We start from the raw sequence: 12253 nt of genomic DNA, 5'->3' as shown, positions 1-12253 counted from the left end.
AGATGGCAGCCACTAGCACACCCAGCAGGAAGACCTCAGTTGCAACCAGACCTGCAGGTACCCTGACAGCATATCTCTAGGCACTGGCTGGCATTCCCAGATTGAGACAGCTGAGCCCTGAGATGATAGCAGTGGTGGTGGTAAATCTGAAGGTCCCTTGGCCTTGGACTACCAGGCCCTGGCCAGTGTCTCAAGATGGTGGTGGCAGCTGCACGTAAACAAATCTTTGGGTACCCTAACAGTGGACTTCCAGGCAGTCTGCAGGGAAACTGTGGGTGATCGTCAAGTGGACTTTGGGCAGCAGTTGATGGGCAGGCAAAAGGCAGGCAAACAGGCAAATGATGGGTGGTCAGTGGAAGTCAGCAAGCAATCTGTGTGCAAACAGTAGGCTATATCCTGGTAAAAACTGGGCAATTGCACTAGACAAATAGGGGGCAAATAACAGGGGATTAGTGAGGGCTGCCTTACAGAGAAACAGTATTTCCTCTGCTTGAATCATAAGTTACAGAGTGACAAGGAATGCAACCTCCTTCTAGTTTACCATCTCGGAACCTCTGGCCACTCTTATTTTAAATGGGTCTGGTGGGTGACTACCGAATGTCAATCTGGGTCCAGGAGAGAAGGTATGACAGTTCCATTCAAAATACCAGGCAATAGGATGTACGGTTTGATGGTCTAACGAACGGAGAGAAGATGCCGATGTTTAGGGTTTAGAGTGAGAGCAAGCTTAATTCTACATGGTTTCCTGAGGGACCTGGAGCTGAGCACCCTGGTTGGGTTTGACAACATGGTATTGGCACAGAAACAAATATTTTAGACTAATGGAATGGAATAGAAGACCTGGCACAAATTTACACAGTTACAGTTATTTGATTCTTCACAAATACACCAAAAATATAAGCTGAAGAAAAGAGAGTTCATTTTACAAATGGTGCTATGAAATTGAATATCCACATATAGAAGAATAAAACAAGATTCCTATCTCTCACCCTGCACAAAAATCTAATTAATATGTATCAAAGACCTAACAGTGAATAACCATAAACAGTGAAAATTCTACATGAAAACATAAGTTCAGTCCTTCAACATATTGTGGCAAGTGCCAAATTCAAGAGTGTTAAAGATCAAGAAATAAAACCAAGAATCAATAAGTGGGATTCATTGAATTTAAAAGTTTGTGTACAGAAAAGGAAACAATATATAGTGTAAAAAGACCACTTATATAATTGAAGAAAAACTTTGCCAGCAAATAATATGACAGGAGTAATATCCAGAATATACAAAGAACTCAAAAAATTCAAGATCAAGAATATATAAATAACCTATTCAAAAAATAGGCAGATGAACTGAAGAGACACTTCTCAAAAGAAATACAAATGGCCAATAATTATGTAAAAAATTCCAACACCTTTAGTGATCATGGAAATGCAAATCAAAACGTAATTTAGATTACGTATCTCCACAGTCAGAATGGTAAGCATGAAGGTTATAAATAGCAATAAAAGCTGGGAAGGGTATGGGAAAAAAAGGAATTTTTTACACTGTTATTTGGAATTTAAGTTGGTATATCCTCTGTGAAAATCCATATGTAGGTTTCTCAAAAAAGTTAAAATTGAACTAGCATAAGATCCAACCATACTACTCCTTGGTATTTATTTAAAAGAATTAAAGTAGGCATACTTTAGAGATACATGATACTCATGTTTATTGAAGCACAATACACAATAATCAAACAATGAAATCAGCCTGGATGTCCATCAATAGATGACTGGATTAAGAAAATATGTTTATGAGCACAATTATGTTTTATTAAGGAATAAAGAAGAATGAGAATATATAATATACATGAAAATGGATGGAGCTAAAAAGCATCATTTTAAGTGAAGTAAACAAGACACAGAAAGACAAACATAATGTGCTTCTCTCATATGTGGAACTAGAGAAGGAAAAAAGATGAAAGGGCATCAGGAAAGTAGAACAGATGTGATTAGGGTAGAGAAAGAGTGTTGGGGGAGGAGAGGGTAAAGGAGAGATTTGTGTATCAAAATTTTTCAAATTATGTTATATATTATATGCATGTACAATTATGCCATAAAGAAGCCCACTCATCTGTATAATAAACAGGAAGCAATAAGTATAATATGTAAAAATTCTAAAATAACTATTACTAAAATAATGCTTTAATAGATATAAAATAGTTAAATTATGATATAAGTGACACACAACATAAAGGATGGAGAAGTTAAACTGTAGGGTTTTGTATGAGATAGAAGTTAAGTTGTTATTAGTTTAAAATACATGCATTAGTATAAAATTGTAAAAAACTCACTGATAAAAGGAAATATATATTAAAACTGAGACTACTATAATACTATGATAGTTTTAAATCATTTATTACTTTAGTATAAAGTTTAAAGTAAAAAATATTCAGTCAACTATAGCTATAATATTTTAGTAGACATATTACACTAAAAAGATACAAATGTTGAAATTAAAGCAGAACATGTGGGAAGAATTGTGTAAAAAGGTCTTTTTGTATTTGATCAAAGCTCTCGTTTAAACTAGTCTTTTGCAAACAAGTGTTATTTTATGTAAGTCTTATGGTAACCATGTGGAGAAAAACCCACAGTAGACACTCAAAAGCTGAAGAGATAGGAATCAAAGCTTGTAACCACAGAAAACTATCAAATCACATAGACAAATGAAGAAGAAAGGGTCAAAGAATTAATGAAATAGTAAATAATTAACAAAAGGATAACACTATGTCCTAACTGATAAATACCTAATCAATAATTACCATGAGTTTAAATGTATTAAATTTCCCAAACAAATGAGAGTTGCTGAATGAATTAAAACAAAAGACCCTCCTCTCTATGCTTCATTCAAGAGTTTCAGAGCATAAAGTTGTGGAAACTGGAAGTAAAATATTGTCATTTGCAGATAGTAGTGAGTAATGCCATTTCTATTTCCACACCTTGATTTTTGAACCCTTAACTCCTGGAAATTGGTGAAATAGCACCATATGTTGGTCACATATTTAGAGCATATACAGTGCTTTGTAGAAGTTTTCCCTAGTCTTTAAAAATGTTTCTACATACCCAGAATGTTAACTTAAGTCTTTTAATAACTTTCCACTATTCTATCAAGACAGCTGCTTCAGATAGTGGAGCAAATGGTAAGACAGGTAAATTCCATGAACATGGGAAAATGATCTCACTTCTTTGTGAAGTAAGTTTCTTGACCACAATAAATTCTATATGAAATATTATAAGGATGTGTGTATGCTGCATTATGTCAGTTTATAGATGGTAACATTGCCATAAGCATATTTGGGAAAACAAGTTTTTATCCAAATTGTATACTAGAGCAAGGAAAAAAAGTCTGTCCCTTCCATGATGGAAGTGACCCACTTAAATCACCATGCCATCAGGAAACTAATGTCCATCAAAAATAAGTAGTTCTATATTGAGGGGTCAGTTCTGGTCCCAACTGCTGGAACACTGAATACTTAACAGTGGTTACATACTATTTGATCTTGGTTAGTGGAAGTCCATGTTTCTGAGACCATACATAACCTATATCTCCACAACCATGGGCAAATTTTCATGAGCCATCAGTTGATGACAGGAGAGACTGATGTGAAAGTTTGACTGGTTTTACAAAACATGGTATCTTATCTGCATGATTATTAAATATTTATATTATATGTGAATACACACCAAAGACTGACTCAATACTTCAACCAAGACTCTGATCATCCAAACCATTTGATGGATCACAAATCAGTGTATCATCATACTTCTGACAATTTCTCCTTCCAAGAAAAGTGAACAACCAGGTACACTGCTCACTGTTCTGCCCACTAGAAGGATTTCAATTTATTAATATCCACCAGGAGCATTCCAGAGAGAGTTGTATATACACATTTTTATGTATATATACATCATGCATTACTCTCTGTGAAACAGGTTCAAGTATTATTCTCTTCTATTTAATAGATTCTGTCAAAGCACCCATGATGTTATAAGTGAAGAATGGAAGAGAAATGATGGTGTTGCAAAAATTAGGGCCATGATTTTGGTCACTTTTATCCACATAATTTACTTGCGTCTACAGGGTATACAACCTACTTCTGATGCTAGAATTTTGATATACATGCCCAAACTTAGGGCTTTTAGGTCAGATGTCAAACAGCTCATAATGGACATCTCAGGTCACTTGGTGTTCCATGGCTAAATGTCCATTCACACTTAGAATCCAGTAACAGATCAAGGGCTGTTTTTAAAAACAGTTAAGCACCTAAAAATGATGTCATGGTCTTGCTCCAAAATTCTAAAGGTCTGTATTGTTATTCAAATATAAGGGACTGACAAAGACTCCACAGAGCATCCCATATGTCACTGACACCTCAAGCATCATTAAATGTGCTGCATCTTATGGAACCACTGGCAAGAATCTTCTACATCACCCTATATCTATTGCAGAGATTTATTTTTCCCTGGGCCCCTCTAATAACTAGTAGTTCTGAGGGAAGTCAGTAAATGAACCAGAGTAACACACCTAAACTAAAAATATATTGCTTCCAAAATTCAAGGAATTTAACCTCTCTTTTTCGACAAGGGGCAAGATGCATAATCTTTATTATTGACCTTAAAAGATATGTCAGAATGCCCAATACCTCTGAACTATTAGAAACTTCACTGAGATAGAAGGACCCTGAATTTTGGTTGGATTTATTTCCCTCCCTCTAACATAAATATGTGTTATCAATAAATCCAAAATAGTTACATTTTCTTGCTCACTAATTCTGATCAATATAGAGTCAACAATACAATGGACCATTGTGATATCTTTTAAAAGAGAGTGTTAAACCAGGTACTTGCCCACTAAATTATGCCATAAGGCTAGAGAGTTGATATACTCTTGAGGTAAGACAGAGAACATGTATTGCTTGTCCTGCAAGCTACAAGCAAATTGCTTCTTGTAGGTCTTATGTACAGGTATGGAGAAAAAGACATTTGTTAGATCAGTAGCTGCATGCCAGAGACCAGAAAATGTGTTAATTTTCTTGAGCAACAAAACAACCTCTGATACAGACATTGCAATTTAAGTTGCCACTTGGATAAGCTTACAATAGACTATTGTCATTTTCCAAAATTCAGTTTTTATTACACACAGGCCAAATATGAAAGATGAATGGAGATGTTTTAAGAATCATCACCAATGTCATCTTCCAATGACTTGGTGGTAGCATTAATTTATTCTATGGATTTAATGTTGCAATCAGTTTATATTTTCCTAGGTAAAAGCTGTTCTCATGATTTTCACTTGGCCTTTCCTATAATAATACCCTTAATCTAACAGTCTGGGAACTGATGTGGAGATTCTCCCAAATGAATTCTGAATCTTGGGAAATTACCACAGTGTGGGTTTAGTTATTTATTGGACTAATTAAGGTAATGTATCTTGCCTAAAATTCCAATGATCTCCTGATCTCTTTTAGCCCCTAGTGTGTCAAGAGCATCACAGTAATGTTTTGGTTTTTTGGGAAGTGTCAATTCAGTTAGTGTCCAGTATTTCTTGCAAGGGCAGATTATTTTCCTTTTCCACAAGGCACAGTTACTGTGATAAAAATCCATAGGTTCATTATTGGAAGCCTAGGAGAAATGTGAATAGTGACGTTTTTTAAAAAATGGTACCAGGATTCTCCCTGAAGGGGATTCAGCCTTCCTTTGACTCAAGGAACTCTGGGTCTGTGTACTTCCTAAAATGTGGGAGTTGATTGAGGGGACATAGTTATGCTTTTAATTTGCATTATACTCTTGTTCTCTTGACCAATAACTTTTCTGTTTATTCCTATTAAATATGAATTTAAAAGACTTTCGATTTCACTTCTACGAACACCATGATCAATTTGTCAGTGTCATTGTTCTATACAGGTCGGACTATTTTGATTGCTACTTTTATACTGCTGTCCACTACAGTAAGCATGCCAAATTTGCCTTTGGCCATTGAGAACCTATAATCTGGCCTCTGCCACACACTTGGATCCAAATACTCCCATTGCATTTAGTTTTACCAATTCAGTGCTAAGAGTTCCCAAGGTGAAGTCTGCAGCCATCAGCAGCCATCAGCAAACACAGAACTCTTCAAAGATGCTAGGGTTCATTTTGTAAATACTCATAAATTTATTTTCACAGTATTTGTCAAATATTGGTCTCTTGGACCTTCATAGTGTAAGTGAGTAGATCTTTTATAACATATAAACTCTCACAATAAAATCTCTAAACTGTGAAGTCCTTCCATCTCCATTAAGCCAAGGCATATCCAGTATTTCCAATTTGTTTTCTGTGGGAAAATTTTGAACCAATCAACCAAATATACTGGTATAGTTCTTTGTAGTTTCCTGAAATGCAGCATTAAATGCATAAGCTCCTTTTAGTGTTCCCATATTAATAAGCATGATTTTATCCAACTTCATGCTTCTTCCAGCATTATCCCATATCCCATTCTTATAAATGCTCCTTTGATTTCTGTATGTATATGTTAGAAAATTCAAGTAGAATTTAGGTATGTAATGTACCTCCTCATAGGCATATGTTTATCTTTAGACATTTGCTGGTCCTTGAATCCTGTTAAAGTACAGAAGCAAAGAGAGGTGGCATCTGTGCATTCTAAAGAAAACCAATATTTTCTTACACAATACAGAATTGATCTCAAATGGAGGTATGAAGGCTAATAATACACAGTGGCTGAGGATTCTACTGATATGATGATGTAGGGAACACTTTCACCTGGTGTGGGGAAACATCTTTCACTGGAAAAGAAGACACATCAAAATGTAGTGTTTCTGTGTCCTCAGTTTCATCATGATTTTCCCTGATGTGTCTATCCCTTCTTTGAAGGTACTGTTCTTTCCCAATCAATGAAATTACTTTAGACCAAGACGTTCTGGAAGCTGAGAGTTCAATGTGTGGTGTAAGTTAGCCAATCATATGATGAAATTTTGTGTTTGATTTTCAGCAATATCAGTCCTGTGATTATGGAAGATATAATCAGAGTAGAGATGGAAGATCTTAAGTCACTTATGAGATGCTTGAGCTGATATTTAAAATCCTGAAGCTCATTATTTTTTGCACCATTATGACCCATTAGATTATGAGCAACCAGCCAACATCATAATATTCAATAAGTTTAAAAAAAACTAAGTTTACTAAGTTTAAAAGGTTTTCATACTTTTTTAATTGTAGAGTTGACACAATACCTTTATTTTATTTATTTATTGTATGTGGTGCTGAGGATCTAACCCAGTGCCTCACATGTGCCAGGCAAATACTCTACCATTGAGCCACAATCCTAGTCCCTGAAAGGTTTATATATGCAGTCACCTGGCTTATTGCTTTTCACATTTAATAGAAATGTTTTGTTCATACTTATTGCTAATTCATGCCATGTACTATCAGTGTTTACTACTGGAAAAAGTCATTAACATACTTAAATCTAGTCAGATTAGAAAGTTGGTTACACAAATTCTTGAAAAAAATTCAGAAATTTCATACTCAACATTCTGATCCTCTAGAATCATTCTTAGTACCAGAATATCTAATAGTCAGTGTTCTACACAGAAACAGAAAATGATAGAAGATAAATAGATATTTTCAAAAATTGACTCATTTGATCATGGAATCTGGGAAGTTCTGTGATATGCAATCTAAAACCTGAAGACCCAGGAAATCCAGTTGTAATTGAGTCCAAATCTGAGCACCTGAGAACCAACCAGGTGACCAATGGAATAAATTTCAGTCCAAGGGCAGGAGAAGAAATGAGATGTTCCAAATAATGTATTGAGGCAGAACAAAAATCCAAATTCCTCTTTGTCTTCCTTTTATTACAGTCAGGCCATCAATGGCCTGGGTAATATCTATTCACATTGGGCAGAACATCTACTTTGTTGAGGTCTTTGATTAAAATAATATTCTTCTACAGAAATACTCCAAAAGACACACCTTGAAATAATATTTAATTTGAGCATCTATGGCCTCGTCTAAATGACACATAAAATTAAACATTACAAACTGTAGGATGGGAAAAAAAGAGCAATTGTAGAATTGAGATCATAGGATCCGTGGACTTGAAGACAAATCGAAAAACTTTCAATGTGAAAAAAGAAAATAGATTGAAGAAATAAAACTGAACAGGGACTCAGGATTTCATGAGATAATATCCAGAGATATATCATTTTAAATACAAGATAGGAAATAATTAAAATCAAAGATGAAATTGAAACAAAAGAAATAATTCAAAAAATTGACAAAACAAAGAGTTGGTTCTTTGAAAAAGTAAATGAAATTGATAAACCCATAGACACACTGAAGAAGAGAAGGAGAGAGAAAATTCAAATTACTAAAATTCATTATGGAAAAGGAAATAACACAAAGGACTCTACTGAAATATAGAAGAAAGTCAGAAACTTTTGAAAATCTATACTACAATAAAATAAAAAAATCTCAAATATATCGACAAATTTTTTAGAGACATAGAACCTTCCCAAACTGAATCAGGAGGATATATACAATTTAAACAGTTCAATTTCAAGCAATTAAATAAAAGATGTCATCAAGAGCCTACCAATTAAGAAAAGCCCAGGGCAAAATGGATTCTCATTCGAGTTCTACAAGACTTGCAAAGAAGAATTAACACCAATACTCCCAAAATTATTCCATTATACAGAAAAGGAGGAAACCCTTTCAAACTCATTCTATGAAGCTAGTATGACCTTGGTACCAAAAGCAGACAGAGACACATCAAGGAAAGAAAATTTCAGACCAATATCCCTGATGAACATAGATGCAAAAATTATTATTAAAATACTAGCAAATCACATACAAAACATATTAAAAAGATAGTGCACTAAGATCAAGTAGGGTTTTTCCCAGGGATGCGAGGTTGGTTTGACATATACAAATCAAGAATATGATTCATCACATCAATAGACCTAAAAACAAGCATTACATAATTTTCTCAATAGATGCAGAAAAAGCATTTGACAAAATACAGCACTCTTTTATATTCAAAACACTGGAAAAACTAGGGATAGTAGGAACATTCCTCAACATTGTGAAAGCTGTATATACTAAACTCAAGGCCAACATCATTCAAAATGGAGAAAAATTGAAAGAATTTTCTCTAAAAACTAGAGCAAGACATGGATGCCTTCTTTCATCACTTTTACTCAACATAGTCTGTGAAAATTTAGGCAGAGCTGTCGCTGACTCTTTGCGGTTCCAAAATCCATGGATATTTGTCACCGCCTGCAGCAACAACTTGCATGGGTCTTATGGGTGGTGGAGTGGAAACTGAGGCACTTCTATCTTTCTCTTTAGTGCACTGCTTTCTTGCTTGTTTGTTTATAGAGGATAGAGGAAATGAGGTTTACTTGCTTTGAGAGGAGAGAGAGAGAGAGACTTTGCTTATCAGAGAGAGAGACTTTGCTTAAGAGAGAAACTTGCTACGCCTTAAAGTCCTGCATCCTGTGACCTAAGGGTACGTCTACCTAAGGTGCCCTAGTGATGCATCTCAGTTCTCCATTCTGCAATCTGCCTTCCGCCGCTGCCCCTACTCGCTGCTGTCCGCGTGTTTTTCCTTTCTTCTGGCTGCTGTTGCGTATGTCCCTACTGGCTACTGCCGCGTGTTTTTCCCTCTGGCTGCTGCAGCCCGTGTGTCTTTCTTCTCCTGCCTTTCTGCTAATGGCTGCTGTCTCTGTCTCGCTCCGCCTACGCTTATATCACCTCCAGGAGGCGGAGAGCAGGGCCACGCCTCTTACGCAAAGATTAGACGAGATGCTCTGAGCAGGCAATTAGCGCTCGAGAACACATGTGCATACACCGCGTGCAGACGAGAAAATCACCTGAGTGTGCTTATGTCAATTAACCTCCTCGCTGCCCATGTGATCAGGCGCCATCCCGGCGCCGCCAACATGGCACAGCCCCCAACACAGAGCAATTAGAAAGAAGAAAGAAATTAAAGGGATAAAAGTAGGAAAAGAAGAACTCAAACTATTACTACTTGCTGATGATATGATTCTATAATTAGAAGACTCATAAAATTTCCCCAGAAAACTTCTGGAACTAATAAATGAATTCTGCAAAGTAGCAGGATATAAAATTAACACCCATAAATCAAACACATTCCTATATATCTTTGATGAGTCCACAGAAAGAGAAATTAGGAAAACTGCCCCATTCACAATAGCCTCAAAAAATAAAATACTTGGGAATCAATCTAACAAAAGAGGTGAAAGTCCTCTAAATAAAAACTACAGAACACTAAAGAGATAAACTGAAGAAGTCCTTAGAAGATGGAAATATCTCCTGTGCTTTCGGTTATGCAAAGATTTAGGCACTAGAACAGAGACTCTGTGCCTAATAGAAGAAAAAGTAGGTCAAAATCTCCACCATGTTGTCTTAGGAATCGACTTCCTTAACCAGACTCCTAAGTGCAAGAAGTAAAATCAAGAATCATTAAATGCAATGGAATCAAACTAAAAAGGTTCATCACAGTAAAGGAAGCAATCAAGATTGTGAAGAGAGAGCCTACAGAATGGGAAAAACATTTTACCACATGCACCTCAGAGTACTAATCTCTTGGATACACAAAGAACTCAAAAACTTAACATGAAAAAAACGCAAATAACCCAATCAATAAATGGGTAAAGGTACTGAACAGACATATCACAGAAGAAAAAATATAGGGAAAAGTGTTCAACATCTCTAGGAATTACAGAAATGCAAATCAAAACAACACTGAGATTTCATCTCACTCTAGTCAGAATGGCAATTATCCAGAATACAAACAACAATAAATATTGACAAGGATGTGGAGGGAAACGGTGCACTCAAACATTGCTGGTAGGACTGCAACCATGCTGGTGCAACCACCATGGAAAGCAGTATGGAGATACCTCACAAATCTTGGAATGGAACCACCATTTGATCCAGTTATTCCACTCCTTGGTTTATACCCAAGGGATTTAAAATCAGCATACTACAGTGATGCAGTCATGTCAATGTTTATAGCAGCTCAATTCACAAGAGCTAAACTAGGGAACCAACCTAGGTGTCCTTCAACAGATGAATGAATAAACAAAATGTGGTGTATATGCACAATGGAAGATTTCTCGGTATTAAAGTAGTATGGAATTATTGCAGTTTCCAGCAAATTGCTGGAACTGGAGACTACCATGCTAAGGTAGATAAGCCAATCCCAGAGGACCAAAGGCTGAATATTTTATCACAGAGACATATACCATGCTCATGAATAGGAAGACTCAACATGGTAAAAATGTCAAAACCTCCTCAAATTGATCTACAGGTATAGTTAATCCCTATAAAATGTCATAAAGAATTTTGTAGTATAGACAATCATTTTCTAGAAAGACATGAAGTATAGAAGAGCTAAAGTTTTATTTTTGAAATAAGAAAAAATAATTGAGAAAAATTTCTTGAAACTAAGGCTTTTTATGTAGCTAGAGTAACATGATAGTATGATATCAGTGAGCAGACATACATGTAGATCAATGAAATAAAAAAGATACCATAGAAATACAAAAGTTATTCAGATATGCCATGACAATTTTTCTTTCAAAGCTGATATTTGAATCCAGCACCTCATGCATACTAGGCAAGCGTTCTATCACTGAGCTACATCCTCATCTCCCAATTGATTTTTGAAAAAAGTGCAAAATCAATTTAATTACAGATGAATATCCTTTATTTCTTTTTCTTTTATTTTTTCCCCAACATTGGTTATTGAACTCCTGGTCTCATACATGCTAATACCTCTAATACCATATGAAAGGACTATTGGAAAAATATTTTTTTCCAAAAATCAGTGCTAGATTAATGAAACATCTGTAGGCAAACAGTAACAGCCAAAAGAAAACCCAATTTTTAAAAAACTAACAAAAAAAAATGCCCTTCCATAAACTTCACACCTTATACAAAATTAACTTGAAATTTATTGCTGAACTAGCCCCCCAAATATGATATATAAAAAGAAAATCAATAAACTAGTTCTTTTAAATTTAAAAAATGCTCTACAATAGATACTGTCAAGAGCATGAACCAAAAAACCTCCCGAATGGGAAAAAGTATTTATGAAAAATATACCAAACAACAGACTTGTATCTTGAATGTGTAATGAAATCTCACATCCCAACAGTAAAATTAATCCAAACAATTCAATTAGAAATGGA

This window comes from Sciurus vulgaris (assembly GCF_902686455.1).
Source record: "Sciurus vulgaris genome assembly, chromosome: X".
Lineage (NCBI taxonomy): Eukaryota > Metazoa > Chordata > Mammalia > Rodentia > Sciuridae > Sciurus > Sciurus vulgaris.
Note: the sequence above shows the minus strand (reverse complement) of the source record.